This window comes from Pipistrellus hanaki, assembly GCF_964339955.1.
Source record: "Pipistrellus hanaki genome assembly, chromosome: 2".
In the NCBI taxonomy this organism is placed as follows: domain Eukaryota; kingdom Metazoa; phylum Chordata; class Mammalia; order Chiroptera; family Vespertilionidae; genus Pipistrellus; species Pipistrellus hanaki.
In genome coordinates this window covers 101,188,561-101,193,522 of record NC_140504.1, presented here as the reverse complement: position 1 = coordinate 101,193,522, position 4,962 = coordinate 101,188,561, and positions in this window count along the sequence as shown.

Here is a 4,962-nt window from a genome sequence, read left to right as displayed (position 1 = left end):
ATTATGGGGGTGCCAGAAGAAGAGAGAGAGCAAGACAATGAAAACCTATTTGAAGAAATGATGACAGAAAACTTCCCCCATGTGGTGAAAGAAATAGACTTACAATTCCAGGAAGCACACAGAACCCCAAACAAAAGGAATCCAAAGAGGACCACACTAAGACACATCATAATTATTATTATTATTTTATTTTTGTCTTTCAAAGTTACTTAGCATTTTTTTAAAAATCAATCTTTATTGTTCATATTATTACAAAGGTTCCTCATTTCTTTCCCCCTCCACCAGGTTCCCACCCCACCCTCCGCCCCCTCCCCATCCCCCATTGTCCTCATCCATAGGTGCAGTTTATGTTCAGTCTCTTCCTCCCTCCCTTTCCCCGATAGTAAATCCCTTTTCAGATAGTAAATCTGTTACTTAGCATTTTCTCATATCAATAATACCTCCACATGCCCAATGATACATTTCACACAAAAGACATTTCCAAATAGGTCAACCAGCCTCATCCAGGCCCCACCCAAGGCACTCACAGATCAACACCCCAGCCCTATACTAACTCAACACATCCAGATCTAAGCCTTCATCACTTGATTCAGCAGACCCTCAAGTTCCCACAAAAGTTTCCAGCCATGTCTGAGAGGCAGCCGTGGGGCAGGGGCAGGCGAGGAGTGAGCTGGTCCGGGCCTGGCTGCTCCGGGCCTGGCCTCTGTTGCTCTGGTTCGTTCCACAACCAGCTGCTCCGGGTCTGGTCACTGCCTATCCAGACCTAGTTGCTCTGGACTTGGCTGCTGCTGCTCCGGGCCTGGCCACACCTGACCCGGCTGCTCCGGGCCCGGCCGCTCCGGGCCTGGTCGCTCCCAGCCTGGCAGCTGCTGCTCCTGGCCTGGAAGCACCCGACCCGGCTGCTCCGGGCCTGGCCGCTCCCAGCCTGGCAGCTGCTGCTCTGGGCCTGCCCACACCAGACCCGGCTGCTCCGGGCCTGGCCACTCCCAGCCTGGCAGCTGCTGCTCCGGGCCTGGCCACACCCGACCCGGCTGCTCCAGGCCTGGCTGCTCCCAGCCTGGCAGCCGCTGCTTTGGGCCTGGCCATACCAGACCCGGCTGCTCCGGGCCTGGCCGCTCCCAGCCTGGCAGCCGCTGCTCCAGGCCTGGCCGCACCCGACCCGGCTGCTCTGGGCCCGGCTTCCCCGGGCCCGGCCGCTCCGAGTCTGGACGCTCCCAGCCTGGATGCTCCGGGCTTGGCTACTGCTGTTCTGGGCCTGGCTGCTCCCAACCCAGCTGCTCTGGGCCCGGCTTCTCCGGGCCCGGCCACTCCGGGTCTGGGTGTTCCTGGACTGGCCACCCTGGGCTTGGCTGCCTCCGCCTCAGGCCTGGCTGCCACTGCCCCAGGTCTGGCTGAAGACACATCATAATTAAAATGCCAAGAGCAAAAGGCAAAGAGAGAATCTTACAGGCAGCAAGAGAAAAACAGTTACCTATATGATTATCACCCATATGATTATCAGCTGATTTCTCAACAGAAACTATGCAGGCCAGATTTGAGTGGCAAGAAATATTCAAAGTGATGAACAGCAAGAACCTACAATCAAGATTACACTACCCAGCAAAGTTATCATTCAGAATTGAAGGGCAGATAAAAAGCTTCACAGATCAAAAAAAGCTAAAGGAGTGCATCACCATCCAACCAGTATTATATGAAATGCTAAAAGGTGTTCTTTAGAAAAAGAGGGAAAAGAAGAAAATATTATAGTAAAGAGAAAAATTATGAACAACAAATAGAAATCTATCAACAAGTGAATTTAAAGTCAAGTGAATTAAAAATCTGAGGAACAAAATAAACTGGTGAATATAATAGAATCAGGGACATAGAATGGGAGGGGATTGATAATTCTCAGTGGAAAAGGGATGTCTGAGTCGGGGGTATGGGAAGAGACTGGACAAAAATCATATACCTATGGATGAGGACAGTGGGGGGTGGTAAGGGCAGAGGGTGGGGTGGGGGCTGGGTGGAGGGGAGCTATGGAGGGAAAAAAAAGGAGGAACTATTGTAATTATCTGAACAATGAAGATTTATAAAATTAAAAAAAAAGAGGGTATCTGGGCATAACCTAGCTCAATGCAATGAATTAGTGTTAGGGGACAACTCCACTTGAAGGTGCTGGGAGGAATCCCATGTGAAAACATGGAAGGCATGAAGACAGACATAGTAGTGTTCTAAGCACACTGTCAGCCTCAGGGAAGGTTGCCATAGTCAGATAATTAGCTTTACTAGTTAAACTGAAGAGGGACAGAGGGCAGAACCAGAAATCCAGAGAAACTGATATGCATGCTTATAGATCTGACTTTGTAGCTAACATTTGCACCATTTGTGGCCAGGCCTCAGAACTTGGTCTCTATTCAAGACCTGGAGAGGTCGGAGGTGAGCCAACTAATAAATCCTAACATCCCAGCAATTGCTTATACTCTTTGCTTTTAAGCTGGCCTGAATAGGTTGTGTATGTTGATGTCAGTTGTCATTTATTCTTATTTAAATATTGAGTGGGTTTAAGAAAGAAAGAAAGAAAGAAAGAAAGAAAGAAAGAAAGAAAGAAAGAAGAAAAGAAAGAAAGAGAGAGAGGGAGGGAGGAAGGGAGGGAGGAAGGAAGGGAGGAAGAGAAAGCAAGAAAGCAAGAAAGAGAGAAAGAAAGAAAGTTGAAAGAAAGAAAGAAAGAAAGAAAGAAAGAAAGAAAGAAAGAAAGAAAGAAAGAAAGAAAAAAAATTCTAGGGAAATACTGCTTAAATTCTAAACTATCAGCAATATTCTAAATTCTCTTCTTACTTTTCTTGATATCCTACTGTTTCATACAATTATAATCCATGTGTGAATTCCATCTTATGTTCTTAATTCCATGAATTAACACATATTTTTATTTTCTTTACTGTACTTTTTATTTTTAATCCTCATCCAAGAGTATTTTTTTCCATTAATTGCTAGAGAGAGTGAGAGAGGAGAGGGAGAGAGAGAGAGAAACATTGGACATGGACACATTAATTGATTGCCTCCCACATACACCCGCACTCCTATGGGGGCTGGGGAACCTGTAATGGAGGTACATGCCCTTGACCAAGAATAAAACCCTGGACCCTTTGGTTTACAGGCCAACACTCAAACCACTGAGTCAAACCAGCCAAGACCTTTTTCATTTTTAATACCTCTGCTATGTTTTGTCCAAGTTACATTACAGTTCTCCTCTAGAAATATTTGGGATGCTAAGAATTTATCTACTAATTATACTATTATGATAATATCTTTGGACATTTTTTATTTTAGGTCATTTTCTCAAAATAAATTCTGAAAAATGGAATTATGAGAAATATATGAAAAGTTTGATAGTTCCCATTATGATTAACAAATTTCTTTGGGGGAAAAAAAAACACACAAAGATATTTCTCCTTATTACCCTGTCAACCCAGAGCCCACATGGATGTGCCCGCACTGTGCCTGGACCTTGGGCACCCATACTCCATGTGTGCATCAAACTTTTAGCAAGGCAAGTCTCCTGGCAGAGGGCAAGTCCTGGCTGGACAAGCTGACTCATGCTGGGCTTGGCCAAAGGCTGATCTCAGCTCAGAGAAGACATAGAAGAAGTGCTGCTTCTCTTTCTGCTTAGAAACCACGTGACTCATGCAATAGAGGAGAGCTGACACAGAACTGAACTGAAAGAGGACTTTCCTATAGGTCTATTACAATAGAATTGAGTGTAGGATACTATTATCTGGTCTTTTCATTTAAAAAAGACTATATTTGTTCTGTTAGAAGTGGAGATAACTATTTCTTATTCACCCATTAGTCTCCTTTCTGTTGTTCCAAAGGAAAGTGGCAAGTCTGTCACAAGTTCTGTGGAGCACTGTCCTCAGCCCACTAGTCTGTAAACTACACACAGGCCTGACCTGTTGTGCTGCTACTGCACTCTCCCCAGCACAGGTGCAGTGTAGACATGCAATAAACATCTGTTAAACCCTTTTAACAGATAAATGCCTTTCTAGAAATAGGAAACTTCCCAAAAGTGAGAAAACCCAGTTTTCTTTCCAGGGAACTTTCTTTCTTTCTTTCTCTTTCTTTCTTTCTTTCTTTCTTTCTTTCTTTCTTTTTTTTTAAATATATTTTTTTTAATTGATTTTTCACAGAGAGGAAGGGAGAGATATAGAGAGATAGAAACGTCGATGAGAGAGAAACATTGACCAGCTGCCTCTTGCACACCCCCTACTGGGGATGTGCCCGCAACCCAGATACATGCCCTTGACCGGAATTGAACCTGGGACCTTTCAGTCCGCTGACCGACGCTCTACCACTGAGCCAAACCGGTTTTGGCTCTTTCCAGGGAACTTTCTATTCATGCTACATCTGGAGTGTTTGTTTGTTTGTTTTTTAATTTTCCAGGGAACTTTGGAGGTTTTTTTTTGTTTGTTTGTTTGTTTCTTTCTTTAAATAGTTAATAGTGACAACACAATGTTTAGCTGATAGTGAACATCAGCTGTGCACTGATGTAAATACCAGCCTATACAAAAGGAAATTAATTCAGAAATTCTCTTGGGGAGTGCAATTTAATCGGAAATTTTCAGGGACACTAAAGGGCTGTTTGGAATTTGGGGGGTGCGTTTATTTGGATGATGAAGCAGCAGTGCACCCACTGCCCTGCCGCTAAGTGGTCTGCCATGCATTAATCATTAGACAGCACCCAGGGCCCACCCATGTTTACTTTCAATTTTCAAGAGTATGCTTCATGAATCCACAGATAACACTAAAAATAATTTTTTTTCAAAAATTTGGTTAAAAAACAACAACGTGTGGTATGAACAGGACAGGTTTTTTTCTCATTTCCAATTCTAACTGGCTACTGTAACTGTGTAGGAAAGATATCATTTTTTATATTATTAATTTTTATATCCAGCCATTTTTTGAAATTCTTTTACTTCTACTTTTTGT